General features: G+C 38.6%; 1 protein-coding gene and 1 long non-coding RNA gene across 2 annotated transcripts in view; one reads left to right on the top strand and one right to left on the bottom strand.

Moving 5' to 3' along the window:
- Positions 1 to 19,673, top strand: part of CHRM2 (cholinergic receptor muscarinic 2) — a 93,842-nt gene that overhangs the window by 18,351 nt on the left and 55,818 nt on the right. The window lies entirely within an intron of this gene.
- LOC137442722 (uncharacterized) lies at positions 5,962 to 9,036 on the bottom strand. The gene is made up of 3 exons (XR_010987754.1): positions 8,859 to 9,036; positions 7,367 to 7,436; positions 5,962 to 6,530 (listed from the first exon to the last, which is right to left on the bottom strand). It is a non-coding gene; the product is annotated as an uncharacterized lncRNA (long non-coding RNA).

Raw genomic sequence — 19,673 nt, forward strand, 5'->3', positions numbered from 1 at the left:
GAGTTCAATCCACTGAAAAACTATAAGCCTGTGTGTTTCCCATGGGAAACTCTATGATCCCAAGACAGGTCTGGCTTCCCTGGAAAGTTAATTTTTGTCTTGTAATTTCCTTCACTTTAACATCATCATCTTTCTTGGATTCTTTGGACCTACAAAGCAAGCTAAGATGTTCCAGAATTAAGTGACTTTTATTGGTTTAATACTGCCTTTTTTTATACCACTTCTTGTCTCTTGTTCACTATAGGACAGATGCTACTGCTCTGCAGTCCACTTTGAGTAATACATCACTGTTGAAATGCCCCCCAAATATTTGTCATATAAAATGCCACATACTGTTAGTGACAGTCCCCAGGTCTGGCACAAAATACTAATAGAATTATACAGTATCTAGTCTGAGTAAAGACTGCAAAATCTTGCATAATGTCTCATTCACATTTCCTAGCATCTCTTCTTCCACACTTGCAACTTCCTCATGCATGCTGAAAATAGAGGGACAGCACATTTAAGATAGAATAGAATAGAATAGACCAGACCAGACCAGGTTGAAAGAGACCTTCAAGATCATCGTGTCCAACCCATCATCCAACACTATCTAGTCAACTAAACCATGGCACTAAGCACCCCATCCAGTCTCTTCCTAAACACCTCCAGTGATGGTGACTCCACCACCTCCCTGGGCAGCCCATTCCAATGGCCAATCACTTTTTCTATGAAAAACTTCTTCCTAACATCCAGCCTAAACCTCCCCTGGTGCAGCTTGAGGCTGTGTCCTCTTGTTCTGTTTGGAAGTGATATTTTACTCCGTGATTTTCATGCTATTAGGCGGCAGACTCTGGACAGTTACTGAGCTAATCAATGTGTCTGATCAATGCGTTTTTAAGAAGTATTGGTCAGACACTTGGACATAAGCACCACCTCCAGGTGAACTAATAGTTATGCCACCTACAATTAAAATTATTAGTGGTATTAGTTCTTATTTGATTGGTTTTATGCTGATTACCAAGTCAGAGTTCTAAGAAGTATCCTTCATTTAAGAAAGGTTGTTGATTGATGATCGAAGTGTATGATTTTCCCATGAAGAATGAAATATCAATGGTTACTGTATGTCAGCATGTATGATTACTGTACTCTTAGGTAGTGGTATCAGTGATGTCCTACATTATGAAAATGTCACAGACACAAAAAGCAATGATGAAAAAGACTATGGAATATGTGAAGGACACCAGGGACCTGTAAATGGACACAGAAGTTTCTTAACTAACACAGCTAGAGAAAACCTCTTTGAGATTTGACATTTAAAGTGTCTATTCTTCATCGGGCACACTTTGTTAGCAAAGCAGAGCTTATAAAAATCCATTTCTCTGCATCAGAGTAAACAAAGGCAGAAGAAAGTGTAAGTGGTTTCTGTCTAGTATCATCTTAATGCCAGTGGGACCGGAGTCCAGATGTCCTGACTCTGAGTTCAGCACCATTTTCACATGGAGCTTTTTTTTTATTTTAATTTTTATTTATTTTGGAGAAGGTAGGGTATTTGTTCACATCAGCCAGGACTGAATGGAAATACTGTGTGCAATTACAGAGTGAGACTGGCTAAAACATCCATCAGAATCATTTAATTCCTGGTATTGTTCTCTGTTCTTACTCACTCTCATGTCAGTGCCACCTCTCCCTCCACCTCGAAACCTGAACTTCTCCTTCCTCTGACAGGGTGCACAATAGCCAGAGCAGTATAAATCAAAGCCTAGAATCAGGAAAATTAGAATAGATTGGAAGTGCCAGTTCTTCAAGAAGGAAAAAGAAAGAAACAAGACCACAGGAGATCAGAAGAGTGATTGCAGCTTCACTGTGAGGGCCATTGTACCATCGGAACAGGTTATTGCCTGTCACAAGCTGGTTTTATTTTCCAGCTCCTGACTGATGCAGAGCTTTATCTGAAATAAATGCCATCTATCCACTTACTTTGTAAATCTCCTCACTGTACTCACATTTAATGTTTACAGGTCTTCACATTTTTCAAGTGAAATATAATTTTGTACTTGTGATATCTTTATTGTAAAGCAGCAGGAAAGAGGTTGAGGGCTACACAGGAGCTCTTACTGGTCCACGCTGAGCTGCGACTGAGAGGGAATTAACTCTACCATGTCAAAAGGCAGACTGGTGGGACTTCCATGGGGTGCACTCTCAATGTAAACTGCTTCCTTGATATGTGTCAGGTTCAAACATCAACAATAAATCACATAACTGGTCAAAATACTCCAGCACTGAATGTTTAAAGATACCTTTAAGGAATTCACTCAGCAGTTTAGAAAACAAAGAAACAAACAAACCCAAGCCCATGCAGATTTCTTCCCAGGAATTCCATAATATCAAGTTTTTAAGAACGAAAGGGTTTCAACACCATGTTGTTGGGAGTTTCAGATTTCAAGAGAGTTGTAGAAAAATACCTGGACCAAAAATTGGTAAAGGGGAGTGATGCCTGAATGCTGTCTCTTTTTCTGGTAAGAGCCTTCACTGGGAGCAGCATACTAATTTTTGCTCTGGGGGGAAAAAAAATCTCTTTGTATAAAATAATACCTGATCTTTATATTAACAATAGCTGTAATTGTTAGACCTACTATCTATAGAGCCAGTATGGTATACCTGGGCATGTTCTTTGGAAGTTGCAATTGGTGGTAACTGTAGCAATATTTGCAAGATAACTCACGAAGTAGTGGGAAGACTTATTCTCCCTGTGCTCTGGAAATAGCAAAGTGCTTCAGGTTATTCTTTTTGAGTCCTGCAGTCTTTAAAGCAGCCTCAGTGTCCTTAGCCTGAGGTAGAGTGGGTGTTTTTCTCCTGTTGACAGAGTTTTGGAACCGTCACTCTGACAAGCGGTCCCTGGGTAGGAGATCTGCATGACTAACAGTGGTTTGTTTAACTGAGTACTGCAGAATTGGATTCTTTAACTGGGAAGGAGCAGCTTTCTTTGCATGAATAGTGACTGTCACCAAACAGTGAGGGAGTGATCCATCTCTGACTTCCTACCTGTGTTGTAACTCTGCAGAGGACAGCTACTAATGGCATGGCACAGGAATTAGTATTTTTAGAATATGCATAACCTAAGTGTACATATACAAGCAAAGTTTAAGAAAATGTACTAGTATCCAATATTGGCTCACTGTAAAAGCTGGTAGTGAACAAACTGGTTAGTTTTAGTTAGGCATTGGTGTCACTGCATCACTACTGGTCCCATTAATCATAACAGTTTTAGTGCATAGCTAGTCTTGGGAGATGAAACGTTCACTTTGTTTTACAAAAGGCTGTTGGAGACCAAAATAATCTTATTTTCCTAGTATAATGAAATGCCACGGTGTTGTTCTAGGCTAAAAAGTCACTGATTGTGCTGGACCAGGCTAAATTGGAAGCTCATGGCAACAATGGGAGTAAAAAAAACCAAAAACTAATCAAATTTGTTTCATTTACCTGTTTCTCACCCAAGATATGTTTTCACTTTCTACATGGAATGAAAGAATAATGTTTCATCTCTGTTTACCCCTACTGAATGTTCAGATTTAGGACTGAATATTACCATTTTAAGTAACCTTTTAACCCTTTCTGTTGATACCTCCTAAATAATTTTTAAGACAGAGCTGGCACCACAGTGGAACTTTCCATTTCAGACTCAGCCTTTTTTTAAACAGTTTGCTTCTTTCATTTTTCATTATGTTTCTTTATGCATTGAACTTCCTTATTAGTATGTGTGTTACAGAATTATTGCTGTCGCTAATGAAAGGAAGTATTTTAGAGCAGTGGGGCTACACTGCTTTTCAGATATAGTAATTTGCAATGTGTAAGCACTAAAACACTCCTAATAGGAGAGGAAGATAAAAATTAAACAGCTCAAAGTGCCATTTATTTGTATTTCAAAAAGTGAATGCCAAAGAAATACAGGAGCTCAAAAAAAGTTATTACTTTAATATACTTATTAAAGATTTCCCTTCAGTAAAATATTTTATTTCCTATTAGCTGAAAATTCTATCAGAATATATCTGCCTGGATTGGGAAAAACAAACCAAACCAGTCATGAGGTCTGTGGTGATGGGTTGGACTTGATGATCTTTGAGGTCCCTTCCAAACTTGGTGATACTGTGATACTGTGAAACAAAACTGCAACTAATTGCTTCATTAGAAATTCACAACAATGCATTTTTGGCCAATTCATTGAAGTTTAATATTGTTTTGAGAGAGGACAATGCCAGCTCAGCAGGTGTATGAGCAAGGTATATGTGAAGAAACCAAATACAATGCCAAACCAAATTACTGGAGGCAAAAATAAGATAATAAGGACATAGATACCTCAGGAGATAATGGGATTGAAATGTCTGGGGGGATTTTTCATTTGGTCAGTGAGAAATAAGACATCATGAAACAAAATGCTGGCTTACAAGAAATATTAGCAGATATTAGAAATATTATCCAGTCCATTGCAAAAGACAGGATAGGCAACAGAGGTGGAGAGAATAATGTTGAGACAACACTTTTTTTTGGCTGCATGAAAACCACAGCCATCCCCATAATGTTACTGGTTTAGGGTTTCTGCTGTCTCACTGGCTCTGGAATATTAGGTAAGAGGGAGATGGAGGGGAGAAACCCTAACACAATCAAATCTGCTTCTTCAAGAAATTTACCAGAGCTTGCCTATAAATGTACATTCATCTGTAGTGATTTTGCAGAGTGAATGAAGTGGCATATTTCTGTCCTCTGATTCTTTGCAGTGAGTGTCAGAGGGAATCCTACAACCAAGTGAAGTAGCAAGAATTTGTTATACAAATCTAGGACTTGTTGTTTATTTTACTTTTAGTGTATGTTCCTGAAAGTACAATAGAAACTTCATTTTCATTTTCTGGCTCTCCCATTTTTCTACCAGCACTGAGAGTTTCAGTAATCCAACTCCTGTCACACAGGGTGACTGAAACAGACCTTTCCCAGGATGATCTATATCTTTGTTTCCGGCAAAGCTGCACTAGCTCTGTACATTTTGTACCATGCCTTTATGTCATACCCACAGGCTGACAATGCTAAAGAGAATCCAGCCTCAAAACCATTGACATTACTAACCTCCACAGTACTTGGAGCAGACTCATTCCACTGTTTGTACAATAGAAGTTGTGCTGCTGTTGCAGCTTCTGTCCAAGTACTTGCACTTGTATTTCTCTCAGAAATATCTGGATGTAAGAAGAAAATAAAAACAATCTGTCTCTGTCACATTGTCATCTACCTGCAACAGCAATTATTTCAGGGGCACCAGATGCCAGACAGACAACCTTTTCCTGTCTGCTCCCAGCACCCTTACGCCTAGGAGAAGAACCTACCAGCAGTAGCCACAATTGCAATACTATAATGAACACTAAATTAGACAAACTGGCATTTGCAGGCCAGAGGGATTTCAAAGTTCTCATATAATAAGCACTTCAACATGAAACCTGAAGAGCAGCCAGTGCTGAGAGCAGAAGTGGGAGCATACATGTGTCTGTTTCATTTAAGCCACTACAGAAGAGCTTTTTGGGTCTGTGGTATTTCTCTGGACTGCACAGATGTATTATATTTACCTGATGTTGTCACTGTGAGTGTTTCTGTGTTAACCTCTTTAGATCAATGACTTGACTGCTCAGACTGTGCTGCAGTAGAGCTGGCATTGGGTGATTTCTCCCCAGTCATGGTCCCCTGAGGATGAACAGAAGCATCTTACAGATGCACAAAAGGGAGAAAAAAATTCTCAAAACTCAGGATTCACTGGAAATAAAATAGAACACAGCTTATATTCTTTACATTGTTATCTGTTGTAATCTTAAGGTTCTCTACATCAAAAGATTTTTTTTCCTATGTATTTATAAGCAGATTTAAAAGCAAAACAAAGGAAAAAAAATACACCATGAAACCCATGTTTCATTCTTTTCTATTCTCATTTTTATTCTTCATATGTGTATGAATTCTCTTCAAGTTCTTCAGTAAGAAGCTCCTGGAAGACTTGGAAGTAATAAGATAAATCTTAATGCACTGCTTGCTGTTCACTCAGTGGTGTTCTTCAGAAGGAGAATTTTCCTTGTTAATGGTAATGTTTGAATAAAAATCTTTGTGTCACCCATGGCTGCTTGCAGCTAGAATCGTTTCATCCAAGAACAGTTGAAACACGTCTTCCAGTTTGCCAGAAACTACTGAGGAATTAGTTTGGTCTCTTGATTGGAGAAGGAAAATAGTTCACAAGATAATTGAAGTCTGCAGGCAATATAAATACCTACATAGATTTACAGAGAGCTCTCTACCAAGGAGAATGATGTTTTAGTATGCTGGGAAAGTGCCTGGCAGCTGGTAAATGGCACTTCTGTGTAACATGTTATCCTGCTTTTTAGAAAAGAAAAAAATAAATCTAGAAAATTACTCAAAGCCTGGGATAGAAAAAGTCCCACAAGAGCCAGGCTGATCAAAATACCTTTAAGGAGTCTCGTGTTGCAGGATATTACCATGAGATCACATGCTGTCCAAGATGCTTTCTGACAAAACACAAAATATTTCATAGTACTGATTAACTAACTCTGCAATGCAGTTCTTCTAGGAATTAACATGACAGTGGCAGAAGCAATGAACATCTGCTCTGTTTTCTATGCTGGTACAGACTGAGCTAAGTTGCATTCTGAATGTCATGGTGTTATCCTGTATTCTACCAGGCTGTTCTACTCAGTTTCCTCCGATATGCACAGCTGCCCGTTCCAAAGCAGTATTTCTTGGGAGCTTCATTGTTAAGAGAAGAAATCAGATTTCCACCCATTTAACTGGTAAAAATCAGTTCTTTGAAAACAATGTTTCATCTGGTAGGAAGAACAATCATTACTTACTGAAAGAAGAAAGTAATAAACAACTCATCTTCCAAGATTTCATTCTATTGTATTTTTTTTTCTTTTGTCCTGTAACACATCACAGCCCTTAAATGTAATTGTTTTATCCATCTTTTCTATTTTAATCAGTTTATCTTTTAACTATGACATTTGTCTAGCTGTCTGTCTTTTCCTTTTAGACAAAATTGTTATGAATGAAGAAAAACAAAAGAAAAACATTAATGAGAAAAAAAGATCATTGTACTCTACGCATCCATTTTTAACTCAATGCATTCTGCAGTAAGCAGCATATGGCTTTTACTGGGTAGGGCTGCTGCCCCTTGGATTGGTCTTTCTGGGATTGTTGCTTATGTGTACCAGACTTAGAGAAAATGGGAAACTTCATACACTAGGAAAGCAGCACACCTCCCTGAAAATCAACCTAGTTTCCTGAACTTTGCATTACAGCAGAATCACAAGGCTGTGAGATAAGAGAGTGGTATGTGTTCGCTTACCTTCTTCCATTACTTGTTTCTTTCTGCCATCATGACTGTGTGCCTAGTTAAACAAATAAGCAAAACCAAACTAAAACAAAACAAAACAAAAAAAAAGGAGCAAAAAAAACTAACATTAAAAGTGGCATAAGAAACAAAACTTCAAAGCCATTAATCAAAACCCTCCTGTTTAAGCTATTGCTCTTCAGGCAAGATCATATTGTTCTACAAAAGAGTCTTAACAGACAATACAAGATTATAAATAGAGTCTTAATAGGTCAGGACCCTTGTGAAAACCCTGGATGTTCTGGGACCACTCTAACGTTCCTTTGAAAATGTGTCCTCTACATGCGAAGAACAATGCCCTACCTAAAACACAGTTATGATTCTACCAGCTTTAGATAGTGTAGAGGATAGAACACAGTTTGTCAAAATATCATGTGACTACCTGGAATCTGAAGTTCAGCCTTTTAGTGCAAAAAATGGCTTGTACTCTGCTGGACATTTTCCCCTACGTATATGGTTGCTTCTCTGGCATTAAGCAAACTACTAACACTGAGGAGTGAGCTGACAAGGAGTTAAAAATCTTAATGTGAAAGATAATTTCTTGAAAATGCAAGGGACAGCAGGGTGTTCCTTGTCCCACTTGACCAGGTTTAAACATCCCACATGTCTCACAGAAAAAGGTAAAGTCATCAAAGAGGCCAGTTTTTATACCTGACCTCCAGCAGGGTTTTGTTTTCAATACATAATGATACCTGTGGTAGGAGCTCTTTTCAAAGAGTTGACTGATTTATGTCCTTAAAGGAACTGACTGCTCATGGGCTGGGGTAGGATTGTCTCTTAGGCACAAGCAGGTAGTCTCCTATTTTGCAAACATATTCCTCTAATGGCTGAATCCTTTGAATTTTCTGTGGATAACTATCAGGGTAGTAATGCTTTAGAATACTGTCCTGTGTAAAACTTTTCAGGATCTAAATTCTCTTGTCTCGTTTCATGGATATGTCTAATGCAGCTTTGTTTCATGATGATGATGTCTTCAACTACACATCCCAGTGTGGACCGAATTATTTCAGACCTCTCTTTTCTCTTGGTTTCTGTCACAATGTTGCCACATAGCTGCTTGGTTTCATAAGACAATTAAAGCAATTGCAGAAAACCATTCATCATTTCAGTATGGGTTATAACTGTTTGATGGAAAAGGGTGCTTGGCAATATTTGGGGACAGGCAGTTTGCATGGTCAGTTGCAAAGATATTGGATAATGTCAAAATCATGTAAGAATTGATGGATTGTGCTGTCCCTTAGAAAGATTTTAGCTGCATGTTGGTCTTTATTTGTCCTCAGAAATTTCTGGCCCTTAGAAGAATCATTTCATTTTTGACATACTGCAAAAAACTATATGACTCAGCATAGTGCAATGCCCTCTAGATACAATATCCATCAGCAGCTATTCATTAGTTCAATAGTATACAGTACACAGTTCACATCAAATAAATTCTGCCTAGCTTTACCCTTTAGGTGGGAATCTCAAGTCACAAGCAGCTGTCATGGGTGAAATCTTGTTTCCACAGAGGTCAGAGCAGATCCACTTTCACCTCTGGTTGTCGCAACCTTTATCTTATGCCTTTGTGGACAGGTAGTATTAGACAACATCTTGCTCCAAATTAAAACAAACCAGCAGAGTCACATCTCCAGAGCTCCTTAGAGACAAGGGAATTTTTTAGTCTTGTGTGAAGGCTGGATCTACAAAACAAGCCTTTGTCAAGCTGATCAAGTGCTACGTAGAAATGAGTGCAAATTTTTTACTCAAGTTCTTTAAGCTAAGGTTCAACCTTGATAAAAATTTTAAACAAATACTAATGAGTTTCTCTGGCGTGTTCCTTTAACTAGTAACTTTCTGTAGGCAGGAAAGCCTTGTCTGGGCAGGATTTTCATCTTATATGCATAACTTCCACCCAGGAACTTTCACTTTTACAGTGATTATACAAATTGCCACCTAACCAGAACTTTCATCTTGTCTGTGCTGAATTCCCTCCTGTTACTAGTAATAATTACAGAAGAGTCTTCAGTAGCATTTTGGGGAAGCCTTTGAGGCTGGTTTTCTGAGATTTTATATCGTTCAGTTGGATCTGTAAAGGCTCAACACTTGCAAAAACCATCTTAGATTCTCCATTATGTTTAGTCATATGCTACTACTGCTACTAGAAATGGTTTAAATCTTCATATTATTTATCATATTAAGGGAGTAATAAAATATATCACCAATTGAATCAACTTTGGTGCACTGAACACTCCCCACTCCACTGCGCCCAGTACGCTCCTGGGCTGAAACATGCCATCTGGTTCAGAGTATTTAGCAGAGTTACATGTTATCAATGGATAGAAACTAGAGTATGGTATTCATTGCAATGCCAGGTAGAATTTTAAATATTGGAATTTAATTACCCAAGTCATATGAGTGTAGCAGTCCGCTATCTCCTTTAATCCAGCTCATTAGCATTTGAGAGAAGAGGCTCCTGAGTCAAGCACAATTACTGGTAATTAACTGTTGGTGATACCAGTGGTCTCTGGAGGCGGATTTAGCCAGACATTGTAATGTTAAAAGACAAAAACCCCAAATCAGAGCCATTTAAAGGAACAACTGAGGAGTAAAAGAACATCTACTTTGAGGAAAGTCTTTCATGTAACTTCAAACCAATCGATGAAATAGGTTGCAGTAACATACAGCTGAGGTCTAATACTTTGAAGGCAATAATAATTTGCATCATTATAACAGTAAATCTGAATTCTCTCAGCCAAAAACCACTAACAGAATTCATAGGGTTTGGAAGGACTAGACTCTTAAAATTTCTCTTTGCCTTATGAAGAGAGAGAACAGTGCAGAGACTAGATTACCATTTGAGATCTGCAAAAGATCTTTGTACCCTTCTCCATAGCAGCAAATTCTGCTTAACAGTGGACAGTACTCAGTCAGACAGCAGTAACTATGTATAATTAAGCATGCAAAAGAAAACTTGGAGCAGATCCCCAGTCCCAATGTTTGATACAAACAAACAAAGTCTAAATATTTTCTGTATTCCATTCTCAAGAAAGAACACTTCAAGATTTTTATTGATACATTTATCAGTCTGCTCTGTGGCTGACAGTCAGGAAGTTCTTAAGAAACAATCCCTTGTGGTGCACTGGAATTTTTTATTGTAGTGATAATATAATGAGGGACAGTAACTAAATGCGACATCAATTACCTTTCCACAGAACTCTGGTATCTTGCTGTCAATCAGCACTGCAGCATATTTGATGCATAGGTTTACCATCCTACAAGAGCAATGAAAGTGGCAGAAGAGTTAAGGGAAAATGAAAAGAGCACAGGAGGATGAGATAAAACATTTACTCTTGATCTGTCTTTCACTTTCCTTAGTACTTTATGGTAGCTACCTATCCTCATTCTTTGAAGAGCTTCTCATACCTATGACATTAGCAACATTTTGTTGAGATTCATGCTTGGAATTGAAGCAGAAAATGAATCTGCAGTGCTATTACACAATAAAGTAATCAAAGGGCTGCTGATGGCTTGTAAGAAGCTTTCAGATACACAAGGTTTTGTAATTTAGTAAATCTATCAGATCCTTTTTCCTTTTTCTTTTCCTTTTTATTTTCTTTTTTTCTTGAAATTAGAGTGAGCTGAAGCAGTGTGGCTTCTTCCCTGTGACAGCTTGGTAGGGCATGCATGAGGAATTTTGTACAGAATACAGAATTAACCAGGTTGGAAAAGACCTTCGAGATCATCGAGTCCAACCTATCACCCAACACCATCTTGTCCCTGCCCACCAGGAAATGCTGTCATGCATTGTCATTATATATCAGTATTGAATAACTACTGCTTTCTTCCCACAATAAACAAAACAAAACAACAACAACAACAACAAAACCCCAAAATTCAAAAGATTATTTGGGCCACATAAAAATGAGTGACCAACCTACCTGCCAACTTACAGGCAGCAAGACTTTCTACAGACTACTTTTCTATGTGTAGTTGACTTGTTTGTGTACAGCTGCACAATTTATCCTAAATCTACCTCTCAAGGTTTGCCTCTCCACCCATGTATCCATAATGTCAAAAGATAGCTATAAGGCATGAAGTCTCCAGCAATCATCCCTTGGGGTACTGTGTTTTTGTGGGTTGCTTTGTTTGTGCATTACTTCCTCTTATTAAAAACAAAACAAATAAATTAAAAATGAAACAACAAGCAAGCAAGAGCTGCTGAAAAATTAAGAAACCTAGGCTGCAAATCAGTAGGGAAGAGGAGTTCCAAAATAAATGCCTATTTGTCCGAAGTATCCTGCTATCACTCCCCAGTGGAGCAAGATAAAGGCTCTTGCAAAAGATGTATCACCACACAACTTAGTCATTACACTGGTCAGGTGTTTGCATAAAATAGTAATGTGACATTTAGTCTTTCTATGGACCTCAGCACACCCAGCTGTAAAATGCACACTTTGTTGTAAAATTTATATAATAGCTTCCAGGCATTTTGTAAAGCTGAACTAATTAATGTCAAGCAGTCGGCTGAAATTTGTTCTTTAAGTTAAATCAATTTATCTAAACCTTCACAGGAAGAAGGTTTCCTAAAACATCTTTTTTCATAAAGCTCCTATATCCTTCATGCTGACCATTTATTATTTATACATCAAAACCAAACCATAGGAGAGAAATGGATGAGCCAGAAAGCTTGAAAATAATAGCCATAGGTTGTAAGAGACATTTCATTAGAGGCCTAAAAGTGAAGTATAGAGTAAAAGGAAACAAAGAACAGTTCATGGCATTGTACTTGCAATGGTAGGAAATGATACCAGAATATCATCATCATTCTGCTATAGCAGCTAATCTTCCTTAGGCATAAGTATTAAGCTTGGGCTTGGAGAGAATTGTTTACCATGTGGAAACACAGTCCAGAATCTGTCCATTTTTGAGAAATACTGGGAAATCTGATTTTATAAAACTTTCTTGGCCTACCAAAACTGCCTGTTGTAATAATTTCTTCCTTCACCATCCCTGCAAAACAGAGCAGTTGCCCAACAAACTCATTCAATCATGGTTAGGACAAGAAAGGAATCAGAAACTTTGCAGTTCCTGCTGAGACTCTCCACCTTAATATTCTAATCAATGCAGAAGCTACTGAGCATGGAAGGTATAGAGTGACTGCCACCTATCAAATGCTGATATGAAAGGTGTGCGTCACTTCTCATCCTTGTGTATTAACCTGTACAATGGTGGAAAAGGGGTAGAAACAAGTACACTTGTCTGACATAGAAGAAAGGGTAAAAGATTCAGAAGTTCCTGGACTGTTCAACGCTATAAGGATGAAGAGGAGCTCCCCTACCCACTGGAGGCAATGTTGTCTTCATAAGTTCATGGTTCGACACCATGGATCTCCAGGTGGGTCAAGATTATAGAGATACACCAACCTGGAGGACTCCATGCTGTTGAGCTGTTCATAAGCAGCGGAAGCCAATAAACTCTTCTCAGCTACCAGGTTATTTTCCCTGTCTGCCTCTGGAGCTCTTCTGACTGCATTGTTTGCACTCACTTTGGAGGAAGTTACCCATGGAGAAAACCAAAAACCTTCCACAACTGAAGAGAAAATCATCTCTCCTTTGGGAACTAAAGCACAAGAACTACTGTTATATAGCTAAGGAGATTTCCAGGTTGTTACTAAGTGTGTGCACTTGTGTATACCTACCTCTGCAGTGGATTTTCTTAAACCTTTCTGTGAATGCTATAGATTTCCATTCATTGTCAAAGGGAGAGGCTGAATGGGAAAATTATACCTTCTGTGAAACACTTTAAATACCAAGTGGATAGCTATCTAAAGCAAAGAAATCAGACATGTTCTGAAAGGGTATGCCTACACTATCAAAAATTTATGGGGATGAGGCCATTCTCAAACCTTCCTTTCATCCACAGTGATTACCTGCAGGGGTGTTAGCAGCTCTGATTTTAGGTTATTCTCTGATTTTTTTTCTGAGAGAGGAGAGCCTGAGCTCAGTCTCAGCCTCTGTGTAAACCCAAACACTTGTTTAAGTGAAAGGCTGTGGTGGGGCAAAACATGGTATGCTCCAACAGCATCAGTGGATATGCGAAGTATGGCTTTTTCTATGTATAGTGTGGATATTTGAGCTCTAAATATTAGTGTGGATGGAGAGCTATGAGGTCATGGAGAATGAAAGCCCTACACACACTTCTGAGCCTTCTTTTCATCTCCAAGTGTAGACATACCTCTGCAGGATCATGTTGTCTGCATAATAGTAAATATATCTTTGGTGTAATTCCATATTGAGTCCTCTGTTGTTCATTTGGGTAAAGGCACTCTTGTCATAATGGGAAGAGGGAATCATTTCAGAGCAGAAGACAGCTGCTCTGGCCAAAGACCTTGGTGATGTCGGATCAATCACTTGTTGCTCCTGAGAGCGCTAAGGCGCTTTAAGCATGGTGAAAATGAAATATTTCAAATCAATTTTGCTCTTGGGAATCACCAGTAGTAAAGCTTAAGCCATTGTTTACTGGATTTTCATACAGTTTGTATTTACTATACAGGATTTCTATTTGAAGATTGAGTAGGAGGTTGGAAGAGAATAGACATGATCAAGAACTCTACAAACACTATGTATCCTTATTCCTGATGCACTGAACTGTAATTTAAATATATCCAGGCTGCCACTGATGAGCAATTTAAAAGCGATGGAATTTTCATAGACCTCTTTTGCTTTTCATAAGGCTTCTATTTGTTCTTTAGGTCAGGAAAAAAAAAAAAAAGTTAAAGAAAAAAAAAAAAAGATAAAAAGATGAAGAGAATGAAATAATTCTTTGGGGGACAAAATGAATTTTGGAGATGAACAATGAATCTGTATTATACAGTATTGATTGTGACATAGCTGTGAGGTACATACAAGGAATTACAAGGTTCTTTACTCTCTGTTTCACTAGGGCCATTCTATGTGTTATGAACTGACATTGGGCCCCTAGCTAAGTGACCATTTTTCTTTTGCCCAAGCCCTTAAATCTGGGAAGAAAGGGGAGTTGATAACCCGGGATGGGTGGACACTGTGTATCACCGACTTTCAAGTGATCTGTTAGAGTACTGCTGAGCTGACACAGAGGTAACAACCCCCTCCAAAGCAATCTGCAGTAGAGCCACTTGCCAGCAGACAGAGAGCAAGAAAGCACACAGGATGCCACGTTTATTTATTTTAATATTTTTTGCTGGTGATCTAGCATCATAAAATAAACTTTTTGTATTCCAAAGCAGCCAGAAGTCATCAAATCATTGTTACTAAGCAAAAGTATTTATAATCAGGAACAAATGAATGTTCCACGTTATTCAAAAGAGCTTTGTGGTGTAATGTGTTAAATTGTGGATGTGTGAGTGGCTTGTGCTCAAGCATATCCCTAACATTTCTAAAACTAATGTTCACTCAAGCTGTGAGTCTTTCATTAACGACTCCTGGAACAGAGTGGGACTTTGCAGGGGCAGGGAGTTCAGATCTCTGTGCCCATCTGTCTAGACATGCCTCGAAAGAGCAGGATGTAATCATTGTCCCTGTTTTCCCCTTGACTTCTGAAGAAGAAAATGTATTCCTACACTAATTTTTATGGTATTAGAAATGTTTACTCTTATTTATGGCTTGTTTGTTTGTTTGTTTGTTTTAGGCTGTGATTAGTGCTGAATTACAATACATCATTGACAGCTGATTATTCACATTCTAGCTATAGCTTTAACTCCAGTCACTCTCTGCCTCATTGTAAGAACCTCTTCAAAATGTAAACACACTTTAAAAGTGGATTACTTTTTGAGCCAAAGGAGAAAAAAAAATGACCGTTTTCCTTGTTTATGAAATGTTATGGTGTATGGATATTTGTTAGCAGGCTGAATAGTTCCAGTTGGTGTGTTTATTTTGCAAAGTGTAAGGCTTACTGCAGACTGGTTAATCAAGTTGCCTGTTTCAACCTGCTAATTTTAAAAGGGTTATAAATCCTACTGTTCTATTCTGGTATGGCTGGATAAACACTGTTGCAGCTGTTTGAAACTGGTGTATATAAAACTGAGTACAACTGACTGCAAAACTGATCCATCAGACTAATCTGGTTTATTACAGCAAGGGGGATTTGCTTTTCCCCTTCCCTCCTTTTATCACACACATATGAAAGGAGAAGGAGTAGAGACAAGTGAAGGAATTCTCACACTCTAACATGTAAGGTAATAGAGTATAGGTTTTAAGTTATGCCTTCATCACCACGGTAAGGGTTGCTGGTTTTCCTCACTGGAAGCACAAACCACTTAGTATATAAGATACTAGACAGCAACACAGAAACTTTGCACAGTGTTAAGGTTTCAGCTAGCGTTAGATGGCTCCTTTGTGATACCTTTCTGCAAACATCCAATTTGGACTCAGCCTCACCTGAGCCCCAGGAGTCATATATAGAGAATCACATATCCTCTTAACTATACAAGCCTTGGGAATTAGGATAGGATAGGATATGATAGGATAGGATAGGATAGGATAGGATAGGATAGGATAGGATAGGATAGGATAGGATAGGATAGGATAGGATAGGATAGGATAGGATAGGATAGGATAGGATAGGATAGGATAGGATAGAATTAACCAGGTTGGAAGAGACCTTCGAGATCATCACGTCCAACCTATCATCCAACACCATCTAATCAACTAAACCATGGCACCAAGCACCCCATCAAGTCTCCTCCTAAACACCTCCAGGGATGGTGATTCCACCACCTCCCTGGGAATTCCATTCCAATTGCCAGTAACTCTTTCTATGAAGAACTTCTTCCTAACATCCAGCCTAACACCCATCCCCAGATCAGCCTTGCTGTAGATAGTCCCTCACCAAATATCTTTTTCAAAAGAAAATTTTTTGGTTGTTCTTGATTCCTTGCAGATGTAGGAATGCTTTGATAGAGCAGAATGAGGAGTGGAAACTCACTTTCTTTCAACATATTAGATGCTGTCATTACCTGATTCATAGAACTGGGATGTTAAGGACAGGGCGGGGGATAGAACAACAGCAGCAAAAAGAACAAACATATGACTCATGGTAAAATTACAGGATCTGGTAGTACTAGATTTTGCATCTGATCTGTAGAGATTTTTTTTTTCCCCCTACTGGGTTATTATCCTCCTTTTAAGAAAAAAAAGTAACAACAGAACAAAACCACACCAAACAACCAAACACATAAATAAAGATGAGTTCTCAGCAACGACTTCCCCCAGCTGGAGCTGCTGAGATTAAAATTCTGTTTGTTGTTCAATATTACTTTATTGGATAAGGAAATTAACACTCTTTTGAAGGACTGCATGAAGATGAAAGACAGTTTTAAATAGGAACAGAATCTATTCATAAGTTGGATTATTGCTCACCCTTTCTTTCTGCAGTTGCATGAGGGATGTAGCCATCTCATTGCTGTGTTTTCTACTCAGATTAGAAAATGGGCATTGTGTATGTTCCTTCCTCATCCTTATTGCACCATCTGTGATGAAGATTGCTTCTTTGAGGGCTAAGTGGCAGGAAAGATCTGGCATTAAATTTGTAGCCTAGGTTAATATCAGGCAACTCATGCTTGTATTTCTTGCTACCTTCCTGAAGATGTACAGGAGGAGCTTTCATGCTCCTCTGCATCAAGGATCTTCATTGTTGGCACTCCTCAGTAGACACTTATGGTGCAGTGTGGTGGAGCCATACTGTTACCAATGCCATGAAAAAAATAGCAGAACACAAGTCCACACTTTTAATACAGATTTACTGACCAAACTAAGGCTCTCTGTTGTTAGCAATGCAGAGCTATTACAATCTGAAAGAATGAACTCTGTCCTGTTTCAATATATGTAGGATCAGCAAAATTGTCAGCTATGTCTTAGTCACTGCACTCTTATTATAGGAGATTTTAGACATAAGTCTGGGTTTGCAGGGTTTGTAGACACTCAGATTGTCTTTCTACTTGTGCACTGAGAAATTACAACTTGCCTACTCAAAGGACATAGCAAACTGCTTTGCTAGGACTGAAATATGGATTATAAGGGTGCTCTTCACAAGCAGCTGTGAGGAATTATTTTTGTCTGGGTATTAACATGAAGGCATATCCTTTTAGATGGCAAGTGTGATGCCTGAGGAAGTCTTGTCTTTTCTAATTGCTTAGATGCTGAGCAGGAACTGGGTAGGCAGAAGCTGAGGATGGTTAGCTGAAGCTACTCTATCTTCAAATAGATTTGAATGCTCCCATAGGATATTGTCAAGGAGACAGATATGTTGTGGCAGTGTACAGGATGTGCATCTTTCTCTTGGTATTTGAAAGAAGAGGTTGTTTGTTCTCCCTTGCCACATGGCTTGTTGAAACTTTAGATTGTTCTGTGAAAGTTATTGGGAGCTGAATCATTTATTTCCACAGGAGTTTTACTGACAGAGCAAAGTGTGCCTGTGAAGAACTTGTTATGCATTTGTACTGTGTCAAGAATTTCAGTAGCCTTGGCTTTTGAAAATGAAAATGTTCTGGAACCCTGAGGCTGGAGCATATCCTAACCCTCAGCATAATTTAGATGTGAGATATGGAACAAACTATTTCTCTATTACAGGTTTTCACTAAAAATTAAAGCTATGCCCCAAATTGCCAAACCCAATTCCTGTTTAATTAATGTCCCTTGTACTAGACTCTGGATTAACAGTTGGTTCCAGCTAAGATCCTGACAGCTCCACAAATATTTTCATAAACTAAACAGATAACCAATGTCGCACTAAGATACTGCTGTTAATGATCTTAGTCCCTTTGTCTAACAGTGTTCTCTGTGTCTCTGAGATGTTTAATGGTTGTTTTTTTTTCACTTTTTATTCCTAATTTTATAAAACTAAGACATGCTGTGGTTAGATTTGCCCTGTTTATCAATTACACTTGTATTTACCTATATGTAAATCTCATTGATGTGTCAAAGGATTTATTTTTCCAGCACAGAAACAAGGTTTCAAATTACAAAATGTCATATGAGAATTGTAGTTTGGTTGCATATTAATTATACACTAAAACCATCCAGGCAAGAATTGGGGCAAAGATGTTTGTATTTCTAACTTAATTTTTCGTGTCAGGTACAAAATTAGTGAGTAATTTTCACTTTTTTGTAACATACACTTCTCAAAAAAATGACTTTGAATTGGACCAGCAGTCTGTGCAGTTCCATTTCTATCTGTACTCTCTCTTGAATTAGCTAAAGTCTGCCTCAGTGCCTCAGGCTGCTTTTTGTCCATGTGGTTTTAGAACAGAATAGAATAAACCAGGTTGGAAGACACCTTCAAGATCATCGTGTCCAACTCATCAACCAATCCAACCCACCTAAACAACTAAACCATGGCACCAAGCACCCTGTCAAGTCTCCTGAACACCTCCAATGATGGTGACTCCACCACCTCTCCAGGCAGCCCATTCCAATGGGCATTCATCCTCTCTGTATAGAACTTCTTCCTAACATCCAACCTAAACCTCCCCTGGTGCAGCCTGAGACTGTCTTCTTGTTCTGGTGCTGGCTGCCTGGGAGAAGAGACCAACATCTGCCTGTCTACAACTTCCCTTCAGGTAGTTGTAGACAGCAATAAGGTCACCCCTGAGCCTCCTCTTCTCCAGGCTAAGCAACCCCAACTCCCTCAGCCTCTCCTCATAGGGCTTGTGTTCCAAACCCCTCCCCAGCTTTGTTGCCCTTCTCTGGACTCTTTCCAGCATGTCAACATCCTTCTTAAACTGAGGGACCCAGAACTAGTTTATCCCCAAATTAAATTGCTTTAATATAAATTACTGAAGAATTACTAAAACCTGAAAAATACCTTATTCTGTATCCTCCACAATAGATGAGTTGCATGTTACAGAGTCAGACAGATTCAAATGTACAGTATAGTTAAGTTCCTTGCAGTATCTTTATGCATACTGACAGTTTCTGGAGTGTACAGTTTTTCTCCTGCCTTCAAGTCCTAATTCTTCTGATAGCCTTTCCAAACTTGATATATGTTTGCATGTAATGCCCAACTGAGTAAGTTTTTAGCTGTTATGTCAGCTAACAACTGAATGTACTAGGGGGTCTTGTTTCACTCTGAGGTCACTCCCATTTTTTGTCATGCCCTGTCACACTGTATGATTATTAGAACTGGCATTAGGTTTCAGATACCAAAGAGCTGTGCAGGAAGTTTTACATTATTTACTTTTAATCCTTGACCCATTTAATTCTTTATTCAATCTTGGCAAAAGTATTAAAGGACCTCAGTGGAAGTACAA

Source organism: Melanerpes formicivorus, unplaced genomic scaffold (assembly GCF_026170545.1).
Source record: "Melanerpes formicivorus ecotype bairdi unplaced genomic scaffold, bMelFor1.0.p_v2 SCAF_8, whole genome shotgun sequence".
Lineage (NCBI taxonomy): Eukaryota > Metazoa > Chordata > Aves > Piciformes > Picidae > Melanerpes > Melanerpes formicivorus.